Source organism: Schistocerca americana, chromosome 4 (assembly GCF_021461395.2).
Source record: "Schistocerca americana isolate TAMUIC-IGC-003095 chromosome 4, iqSchAmer2.1, whole genome shotgun sequence".
NCBI lineage: Eukaryota > Metazoa > Arthropoda > Insecta > Orthoptera > Acrididae > Schistocerca > Schistocerca americana.
This window is the reverse complement of record NC_060122.1, coordinates 404,235,965-404,248,249: the sequence shown is the minus strand read 5'-3', so window position 1 is coordinate 404,248,249 and position 12,285 is coordinate 404,235,965.

The window sequence follows — 12,285 nt, the reverse complement described above, 5'->3', positions numbered from 1 at the left end:
ATCGTTACCCTTATGGGGTTCCTCACTATAAATATGCTCCATGCAAAGGCTAATCGATCACAGTCCAATGAGCATGAATATCTATCTGACTGATAAACGAAGCAAACACAGGAATGAATTTACGAAACAAAATATCACAAATCTAATACAACACACAAAAACAAACATTGAGAAATAAAACAGCTCTGAAAGTACAGTAGTCAACGTCTAAAAAAAAACACCAATAAATAAAACACCTGCAAAATACAAGATTCAGTCTAATTAAAGAAAACACCAATAAATCGAACCCCTGTAAAATACACTAGTCAAAGTTTCTCTGACAGAAACACACGTATATGCATTGGACTAAGAACCCTATAATCACTGTTCACTGACACACTCAGTAGTTCCACTGTTCCGAGGCACAATATAAGGGGGTGGGGGGGGGGGTGGGGGGAGCTCTGTCGCCGCAGCTGTTAGTAGGGTTTTTTGTCCATCTGTTGCGTGCAATCCCGCCGTCTCTGCCCTCTCATTAAGTTTCTCTTGGTGGTCCGTGTCACGTACATCTCGATTTGGTCCCATGTTTGTGGTGTCAAATTCGTGCGGTATCCTCGTTTGACACGCCAGGTTGATATTCCTGGGTAAGGATGACACTTAATGGCTCTTCTTTGTGCCACCCTCAGCAACCAGAGAACACTGAACAGTGATTTACTGTTGCTTGACAAATGGACTTCCGCCAGGAAATGTTGATAGGTGTCGTTGACAGTACCTGTCAAAAGGCTCCACGCCTCTTTATCCCCTGTCTTCTGTCATTTCACCGCGGCCGTCTCGTCACGGTCGCATGCATGTGGTGCGTTGTCAGCAGATGGATTTCCGCACGGTGGACTGCTCGGCCATCTCAGGTCATCGCCTCCACGAAGGGTCGCATTGGTGCGGCTGGCCATTAGCTCCGGGTGCAAGGGAAAGTGTTTGCCGCGTACCCTTCTTTTGTTGCCGACCGCGCTCCCGAAGTGGCCCGGTTGACAGTGTGTCCTGCTGGGAAACCCGCCTGTTTACAGCTAGTCCTCCTCCTTGCTGCTCCCGCTGTCTCGTAAGAGTTAAGTCGGTTCGGTTTCACGTTCTCAACTGCATTCACAGAAATTGTTCATCATAGTTATGTGGTTACAAAATGTCATACATAATACCACTTAGTATTGTCTTTCACAATTTTTAAAAACAAAAGTGGGACATAGTTTTTTTTAAATAAAAAAGTTAAATGAATCGACAATATAAAAATAAAAGTTAAATGACTTGACAATATAAAAATTAAATGAACTGAAAATATAATATCTAAGTCCACATCACTAATGTGGTTCACTTGCGTTTTAATAAATCAAATGCTACTTATTAATTCACTAAAATGAATAGGTTTATGCCTTGTGCAAGTATAGGTCAGGACAGCATAGGGTTCACATGTTATTTACACACACACATGCACACCTGTTGTCTATTCTACAAACTAACTACCCATAAACATGTATTACTCAAAATTCTACTTCAATCCACTGCTAGTTAATACAACACGCTACTTCAGTGCTACTTCAACACAGTGTTTATACCACTACAACAATGTTCTAATTCGTCCTCTTGTTGACGCTCATGGCATATGTCTTGTCATATGATAAATATGGAGAAACTTTCCTTAAACATACATAGTAAAAAGAACAATGGTTATTTGCACGCCAAAACATTTATACCAGTTGACACACCTGATAAGAGACTCGCAGTTATACATTTATCATACTCATATGTTTATACATAAAACAGTAAGACAAATTTCATATAAAATTACGTTATCACAAGAATTAATCACGCAGATGACCCTGAGCAGGGTAAAAATATTTTCATCCTACAGGTTATACTACATTTTCTTACCCATTTTGTTGCAATTTCGTTCCTTCTGTAAGTTACCTTTCGCTTCCAAATCAGTTATTTCGCCTGTGGTGGTTATTCTGGATTCATTTCTCATGAATGGCAAAATTGTGGTCTCCTCTATTCTGTAAAACAGTTTCATCTTAACATATTGAACTTACAACTGACACAAAAGATCCGAATCCTCCTGTAGTTTAAATGAAAAACGTTTTGCTTCATCCTTATTACCTTAAACCAAGCTTTCCTTCGGTCCCATAATGAAAATTATTTAATCTTCCTCTACTTCCAGAAGGAAATTTCTTCAGTTCACCTCATATAGGCTGCAGTGCATCCCGCACCAGCGAAAACAGTAAGCTGTAATGCTCGCAGCATCAGAAAAACACATAAACGTCGCTTTTCTAGGACAAGTATTAACGCAGAATAATTTTTTAGGCTCTGGCTGAACATCAATCAAGACTACAGAAAGGATCCATATTTCTGTTCCATTCTCCATTTGCTGAAAAACTGCTCGTATTTGACTACCACAATAGTATTTCAGGGCCATGTAAATTACACAAACCACAATTCTTCTTTCACCTTGAAGGGAATCAATATACTGACGAAATCCACAGACAGCACTTTACGAACTCAGCTATAAAGAACAAAAAAGACATATATCATCAATATTAACATATTAGCGTATATTGGGAAGCCATTGGTTAAACAATCGTATTATTTCATCCTGTTTTCAAGATTCCAAACTTACTCATTCCTTTTCTCAGAGTTATCCTATCTTAAAATATTCATACAGCACGCATACTATAGTAAGAGATCCTCATTTATACTGATAGATATAGAATAGTAATAGATAGATAGTAGCACTGAAAGCAGACAATCGGAAACAAGGCTACTAACAGCTGGGGACCTGGGTTTGCCAGACCCATAATACCCACAGATCGGATATTCCCCTGAGTTTTTGCATTAATTCAACACAGATCTTGCTTCTCTCAGGAGTGACTCTTTTCAATCTACACAAAAAAAACCATGAACAGCATTTCACTCGTTCATAAAGAAACCTTTTATCTTTATATTTGAACCAATCTAAATCCTAATTGCACAAGGAAAGAAAAAAAAACTAAAAACATCACTTCAATCAATCCCATAGTAACATCTTTATCATTATTTTTACCAACATATTATTCAAAATGCATATGTCACAAATGTAAACCAATCAATTCATTCTCCTCTCTATACACCCTATGTACTCATTTGCCATGTCGCTCATTTGTTCCGATTGGGCGCCTTCTGCGCTGATCGTTTGTCATTGCCGGTTTTGTTCATTTCCATTTGCTGGATTATGTCTAGGGTTAGCCGGCCGAATTTCAACATCATGAGGTGCTCCGCCTACAGTCCTATTCCCACCGTGTTCACCGTAGTATCGATTCTGGTTGCCGTACCTGTAGCGTTCACGATCTTGTCCACGTCCTCGATCATTTCCGTTTTTCCACCTGTGTTCGCGACTGTTACCCCAGTTTCTATACGGCCGGTCCCGATTATAGTTCCGTTCGCGTCGCGACGACCAGTCACGCCGTTGATTAGTACAACGGCCACGACTGCGATCGCGCTGCTGTGCCCCGTAATAACTTTGTGCCTGATTGGGCGGGCATTCTGCTGTATTATATTCCAACTCTTGGAGAAGTGTCTTAAACGTTTCCATGTCCTCTTTGCATCGTCCCGCAAGAATGACGCGGCGCAAGCGCATCGGCAATTTGGTGATGCATATCCTAATTAGTTCCGCAGGCCCGTATGGGTCGTATAGAAATTGATTTGCCTGCAGCATGTGGTCGAATAGGCGTGCTGGGCTGCCGAAACCAGACTGGTTCAAATTTGGCAGCATAATTATGCCATGCTTGAGCCTATCTTGTGCCGCTTCCGACCAATAGGCGGACAGAAATGCTTGTCGAAACTCTCGAGTGGAGTTGTAGTGACGCGCTGCCGACCTCATGCGAATCGCCGGTTCGCCTTCCAAATAGCCACACATGTATTCTATCTTATGTGAACTTGCCCAGTTGGGGGTAAGACAGAACTCAAATTGCTCGAGCCATGCTCGTGGATGTATTACTTCTTGCGAATTTCGAAATATTTCAAACTTTCTCACCGTAAGGAAATGTTTGAAATCAAATTCCCGCATTTCCTCCCGGCGAGGCCTTTGAATGTTTACATTTTTCTCGTGCCTGCCCCTCAAAATACATTCTTCCCTGTCGTCAAAATCTCCCTCGTGGCCGGAGTCCCTCTCTGCACTGTCCGTACAGCTATTTTTAGTGCTACTGGCGAGTTCGGAATCACACCCCATGCCGCTTTCCAGATGCGCCATGTGTTCTTGAAATTCGCCTGTTACAGCTTTGTGCTGCCAGTTCACTTCGAACTGTCCCTTCTGAAATCTAAGAAGTGAACGCACTTCTTCGGTCTCTGTGACCGCTGCCGGTGTAGCATTCTTATCGCTATCCGTCACCTTCATCGTGCCTACGATATCCGCTAATGCCGCAATATTATTATGTATTTGTCTGTTGTCTTCCGCCCCAGTCTGCTTCAGTTGTTCTACTTGCAGCTCGAGTGCGTGAATCGCTTGACTGTTGTCCGCTACTGTGTTGCTAACGGACGCGGGACAATGCGTTTCTGCCTCTTGAACCCTGGAGAGTACCTGCTGGCGTTCCCTTTGGCATTCTTCTCTTGGAAATTCCTAAGTAGCTGTTCCGCGCTCTCTTTCAATTCCGCATCGCGCCTCCGCTTGCCCTGTTCTAAGGCTTGCAGACGATCATCGATTTGTTCAAATGTATGGCCTAATTCTTTCATAATATCACTTTTTATTTCACTTGCCAGATTGTTTATTCTTTGTGAGATATCATCAGACACTCTCTGCATCGACTTGTCGACTTAATTTGTCTGCTGGATTAGTTTTTCGTCTATTTGTTCGTCTAGCTCACGGATCTATTTTTCAGAGTTCTGTGTCACTTGTTCGCCTAGCTCTCAGATCGATTTTTCAGATTTCTGCGCCATTTGTTCGCCTAGCTCTCGGATCGATTTTTCAGATTTATCTGCGTTTTCTTTATTTTGTTGCACTAAGGTTTTCATGATTCTGCCAAATCAATTTGGTTAGTTGGAGCCAAATTAATTTCAGGCTCTGATGTGAGTCCATTCATCCTGTTTTGCATTTCCTCTGAAGTATTCCCCATTGCATTTTCGGAACCGACGGACGCGTTACTATTCGAGATCAAATTATCAGCTTTGTCCATGTAGCTTAAGTTGTAGGACCGCCTACTTTTAGCTTGGTTACGTGTCTGCATTAGTTCAATTTATACCTGGTACACAACACACCTATCAGAATAAATGTATCCCCCAAAAATCACGACAGTCACACGAAAAGTACCCAACCTAGTACGTACTTTTTCACACGCAAAACAAATTTATATCTTTGATCGAAGTCAGTGCGATTTACAAGCGAAAAAAAATACACACACACATAAAACACAAAAATATAGAAAACAAAACAAGACAAACAACACAACGCCGCTCAACAACGCCGTGATTCTTTTGAAAGTCTGCTCAGAAACAACAAAGAAGTTGTTTGAGCACTGCAGATAAAAAAAAATTGATATTTTACAATGCTCGCAATCTAACGTTTCAGAATCAGGAATCACAGAACAGGGTTGCCATGTGGAATGTTGTTGCATTAATTTGTTCTGACAGCGGTGCTGATAGACAATAAAAGCGGGTTAAAAGCTGTGAGCTATCTGAGGAAGTTAACCTTGCATTACTGCGCAACTCTTTCACCAGGTATACAGTCTAGCTTACCAAATTCCCAACCAGACTAACATTAATTATAGTCTTTTAGTACTCATCTTGTGATAACCGGTGATATATATATATATATATATATATATATATATATATAAAGACAACTTAAATAAAAAGAAATAAATCAGTTTATATTTGGACATTATTTTAACATTGATCATTGTTCCGTTAAAATTTCAGCATATCAAACTTGATTCATAACTAAACTGGTGCCTTATTTAGGATTGTGTAAACGTGAGTTTGTATCTTACGGAACCCATCAAATAGGGAGCCAAGATTTGGAGACTACATACAACACTGCATTCGTAAAATAACACACGAAGAACGTTGAAACATGTGCAACAGGAAATTAACCACAATCAACCGATTCAATTTTCACCCAAAGAAGCTATGTTCGTAGCCCAATCCTGTCCGTCATGTAATTACCACACACTGGTATACTAAATTCATACTAACTCTCTGTGAAATCTTTCCGAAAAGAATAGCTGAGATCTACTTTGAAACTTACACCACATGCTGCACGTGGTCAACATGGTTTACACAGAGAGTGTAAATCCACAATAATTTTGATAATTACAATAAATTACATCGAAACGCAATTTACAAAAGAAAAACCTCGACTGGTTACTATCGTCTTACTATTAACCTGATGGGTCAAACAATTGTATAAGCACGTGGTACTGGTCTCACAAAGAACAGCCCATGTGGGTTGAACATAAAGAAAAGTTGCTGTATTGAAAAATATTGTCAAGACGAAACATTATAATCTCACGCACATTCGCATTTAAGATCGATGATCTTAGAGTTACTGATCAATACGTGGTTCCACTTTACTCACAAAGTAGTGACAAAGCAACTAGCGGAAGATATTCTGAACCTCACACTCGAAATACACTGCGTTGCAATGTAAGATAACATTAAATATTTTAGACTAAACCTGAAATAAAGGTGATTAAATTTTCAGTTAGGCTGAACATAAGAAATCCATTGTCCTACGGACTTAGTAGACACGCGCTTAGCTGGAAATCTTACCACTTCAGACGCTCGCTGCGGACAGACTGCCTTTGGGCTCCTACCAAGTGTGCTTAACAGATACAAACGGAAGTGACCAGAGAGGCAGCTCCCTATACCAACACGACAAGGGATGGACAGGAGCATACTAAGAATAGAAACCTCTCTGCTTTTAGAAAGCGTAGCTACCTGTTCCGACGTTGGACCTACTGTTCTCTAGCAGACAGGCTTGTCTGCTACCATCAAGCATGCAACTAGAAATACATTTGCTCATTCATCCTCTCACACAGAAGGGAAGGGGTATGACAGTATCTTATCATATGCAGTATATAAAAGAAAGCGGATGTAGGTTCCGTATGAGACTGTGTGACTTGAATTACATATTAACTGTGTTTTAAAGTGTATTAGTGTGACACATCGTACTTGTTTATGTGTAAAAGTAACACGTTTCACTGCTCAGTCTCCTCCCTGATAGAAACGCCACAGTAAATTTAGAAGAGGAATTTATGCCGTAAATGACAACAGATTTAAGAAATTCAAATGAAAGGATTCCAACAGAGACCTTTCAATGTTGTTGTTGTTGTGGTCTTCTGTCCTGAGACTGGTTTGATGCAGCTCTCCATGCTACTCTATCCTGTGCAAGCTTCTTCATCTCCCAGTACCTACTGCAACCTACATCCTTCTGAATCTGCTTAGTGTATTCATCTCTTGGTCTCCCTCTACGATTTTTACACTCCACGCTGCCCTCCAATACTAAATTGCTGATCCCTTGATGCCTCAGAATATGTCCTACCAACTGATCCCTTCTTCTGGTCAAGTTGTGCCACAAACTCCTCTTCTCCCAAATTCTATTCAATACTTCCTCATTAGTTATGTGATCTACCCATCTAATATTCAGCATTCTTCTGTAGCACCACATTTCGAAAGCTTCTATTCTCTTCTTGTCCAAACTATTTATCGTCCATGTTTCACTTCCATACATGGCTAAACTGCATACAAATACTTTCAGAAATGACTTCCTGACACTTAAATCTATACTCGATGTTAACAAATTTCTCTTCTTCCGAAACGCTTCCCTTGCCATTGCCAGTCTACATTTTGTATCCTCTCTACTTCGACCATCATCAGTTATTTTGCTCCCCAAATAGCAAAACTCCTTTACTACTTTAAGTGTCTCATTTCCTAATCTAATTCCCTCAGCATCACCCGACTTAATTCGACTACATTCCATTATCCTCGTTTTGCTTTTGTTGATGTTCATCTTATATCCTCCTTTCAAGACGCTATCCATTCCGTTCAACTGCTCTTCCAAGTCCTTTGCTGTCTCTGACGGAATTACAATGTCATCGGCGAACCTCAAAGTTTTTATTTCTTCTCCATGGACTTTAATACCTACTCCGAATTTTTCTTTTGTTTACTTTACTGCTTGCTCAATATACAGATTGAATAACATCGGGGAGAGGCTACAACCCTGTCTTACTCCCTTCCCAACAACTGCTTCCCTTTCATGTCCCTCGACTCTTTTAACTGCCATCTGGTTTCTGTACAAATAGTAAATAGCCTTTCGCTCCCTGTATTTTGCCCCTGCCACCTTCAGAATTTGAAAGAGAGTATTCCAGTCAACATTGTCAAAAGCTTTCTCTAAGTCTACAAGTGCTAGAAACGTACGTTTGCCTTTCCTTAATCTTTCTTCTAAGGTAAGTCGTAAGGTCAGTATTGCCTCACGTGTTCCAACATTTCTACGGAATCCAAACTGATCTTCGCCGAGGTCGGCTTCTACTAGTTTTTCCATAAGTCTGTAAAGAATTTGTGTTAGTATTTTGCAGCTGTGGCTTATTAAACTGACTATTCGGTAATTTTAACATCTGTCAACACCTGCTTTCTTTGGGATTGGAATTATTATACTCTTCTTGAAGTCTGAGGGTGTTTCACCTGTCTCATCCATCTTGCTCACCAGAAGGTAGAGTTTTGTCAGGACTGGCTCGCCCAAGGCTGTCAGTCGTTCTAATGGAATGTTGTCTACTCCCGAGGCCTTGTTTCGACTCAGGTCTTTCAGTGCTCTGTCAAACTCTTCATGCAGTATCATATCTCCCACTTCATCTTCATCTACCTCCTCTTCCATTTCCATAATGTTATCCTCGAGAACATCGCCCCTTTATAGACCCTCTATATACTCTTTCCACCTTTCTGCTTTCCCTTCTGTGCTTAGAACTGGGTTTCCATCAGAGCTCTTGATGTTCATACAAGTGGTTCTCTTATCTCCAAAGGTCTCTTTAACTTTCCTGTAGGCAGTACCTATCTTACCCCTAGTGAGATAGGCCTCTACATCCTTACATTTGTCCTCTAGCCATCCCTGCTTAGCCATTTTGTACTTCCTGTCGATCTCATTTTTGTGACGTTTGTATTCCTTTTTGCCTGCTTCATTTACTGCATTTTTATATTTTCTCCTTTCATCAATTAAATTCAGTATCTGTTCTGTTACCCAAGGATTTCTACTAGCCCTCGTCTTTTTACCTACTTGATCCCCTGCTGCCTTCAATTTTTCATCCCTCAAAGCTACCCATTCTTCTTCTACTGTATTTATTTCCCCCATTCCTGTCAATTGTTCCCTTATGCTCTCCCTGAACCTCTGTACAACCTCTGGTTCTTTCAGTTTATCCAGGTCCCATCTCCTTAAATTCCCACCTTTTTGCAGTTTCTTCAATTATAATCTACAGGTCATGACCAATAGATTGTGGTCAGAGTCCACATCTGCCCCTGGAAATGTCTTACAGTTTAAAACCTGGTTCCTAAATCTCTGTCTTACCATTATATAATCTATCTGATACCTTTTAATATCTCCAGGGTTCTTCCATGTATACAACCTTCTCTCATGATTCTTAAACCATGTGTCAGCTATGATTAAGTTATGGTCTATGCAAAATTCTACCACACGGCTTCCTCTTTCATTTCTCTCCCCCAATCCATATTCACCCACTACGTTTCCTTCTCTCACTTTTCCTACTCTCGAATTCCAGTCACCCATGACTATTAAATTTTCGTCACCCTTCACTGTCTGAATAATTTCTTTTATCTCATCATACATTTCTTCAATTTCTTCGTCATCTGCAGAACTAGTTGGCATATAAACTTGTACTACTGTAGTAGGTGTGGGGTTCGTATCTATCTTGGCCACAATAATGCGTTCACTATGCTGTTTGTAGTAGCTTACCCGCATTCCTATTTTCCTATTCATTATTAAACCTACTCCTGCATTACACTATTTGATTTTGTATTTATAACTCTGTATTCACCTGACCTGAAGTCTAGTTCCTCCTGCCACCGAACTTCACTAATTCCCAATATATCCAACTTTAACCTATCCATTCCCTTTTTACATTTTCTAACCTACCTGCCCGATTAAGTGATCTGACATTCCACGCTCCAATCCGTAGAACGCCAGTTTTCTTTCTCCTGATAACGACATCCTCTTGAGTAGTCCCCGCCCGGAGATCCGAATGGGGGATTATTTTACCTCCGGAATATTTTACCCTAGAGGACGCTATCATCATTTAATCATACAGTGAAGCTGCATGCCCTCGGGAAAAATTACGGCCATAGTTTCCCCTTGCTTTCAGCCTTTCACAGTACCAGCACAGCAAGGCCGTTTTGGTTATTGTTACAAGGCCAGATCAGTCAATCATCCAGACTGTTGCCCTTGCAACTACTGAAAGGGCTGCTGCCCCTCTTCAGGAACCACACGTTTGTCTGGCCTCTCAACAGATACCCCTCCGTTGTGGTTGCACCTACGGTACGGCTATCTGTATCGCTGAGGCACGCAAGCCTCCCCACCTACGGCAAGGTCCATGGTTCAATGTACAGTGTTCATATTTCGCTATTATGGCTGACTGACTTTCTCGTGGTTCATCCTTACCAATGTAACCGAGATACATCTGACCATCACGACTGCTACGAAAATTACTTCTACTGCTGTATTCATTATTCAGCTGCGAGTATTATATGTGGTACAGGCGATGCCGGTTGTCCAGTCTGTAAGTGTATCTGTTATTATAGTTGTTTTGTGAGTTCCAATCGTTTCTGTTTTCATGAGGTGCAAAAGAATTTCGTCTATCATGATTTCTGTTGTTACTGTTTAATTCCAATTCCTAAAGTAATGTCTGTGATGCTTTTGAAGCGTTTTACATCTGCCAGCCAACGTGTCTCAAACGCGCAGGTAATTTACACAAGTATGAATAAGATCTGACAGGCTGTATGGGTATATTAAATACTGATTTCTGCATACCATGTCTTCAAAATATTTTCTTAGGCTGCAAAATTCTGAGTGTTCAAAGTTTTTTAACGTGACAATCGTGTATTTTACGTGATCTTGTGTGGTTTGTGACCAGTCAACTGACAAAAATACTCGACAATAATCACATGCCTGAGGTTTCTCACTATGGAACGCATTCTTGTTGCGCGTTCATTTTCTAAATATGCAGAAAAATTCTAATATGTGTTCTAGTGGACCATTTAGTGGTAAAGAATGTAAAAATTGATGAAGCCAGGTTTGGAAGATGTATTTCATTACTATAATTTCTGAAAAGCTTAAATTTGCTTACTGTCGGAAAAAGAGTTTGTAGTCGAAGTCGGACTTTTCCGTTTAGCGCCACGTCGGCAATTTATTATCATATCTGATTGTGTGGTACTGTTTTCGCGCAAACTCACCTGCAGGTCATGAGTTGGTATTATCTTCAAAATTTTCTAAATGAGAATGTGAATGTGAACGGTCAAATTCGTCGTTGTGGTTACGCTTTCTTTGTATGTATTTGAGCTGTTCATGTACAGTGTCCATATTTCGCTTTTGTGGCTGACCGATTTTCTCCTGGTTGTCTTTAAAGATTTTCAGTGACTCTTACTGTGCGGTATCTGAAAACTGTACTGTTAAAATTTGAATCTCTATCTGCACTGGTTGACGAGTTTGCCATTTTTGTTGTCGGGTCATCTACTTCTACTTTTATTGCACTTTACTTTTTTTTTCTTCACAATTTAGTGTCAAAGTTTCCGCTTGCTCGCTGGTTTCTATTAACGCTATGGTAAACTGTTCGTTCTGTTATTTTATCAGCGTAACTATAGCACACTGAACTACAGTGTTGATTTTAGATAAAAATTATTCCTTGTCATTACGCCAGCTTGTTTTCATGGGTGTTCTGTTTCAAGGTTACGTAAACTAGTTGCAAAACCGCTAGTGATCGGTTGAAGGTAATGTTTAATTTCTTACCTAATCTCAACTGATTAATTTAGCGATTTCGATTTTATTTCTTCCTGTGATTTTCTATTGTCTTCCTGTCATTTCCTGTTCTCTTCCTTTGATTTGTCGATTTCCTTACTCATTTCGCCTTGTGTTTCTTCAAACACCTGACGAACTGATTCTAGAGAATTTGTCGCATTCGTGCAGTGTGGATCTACATTACTGTTCACTGATGTGAAGTGGGTTATGTTCGTTGAAAAGACGTTGGTGCAAAATCTGATTCTGATGTGTTTGTTTCCAGTTGTTGTTATATTTCGCAAGAC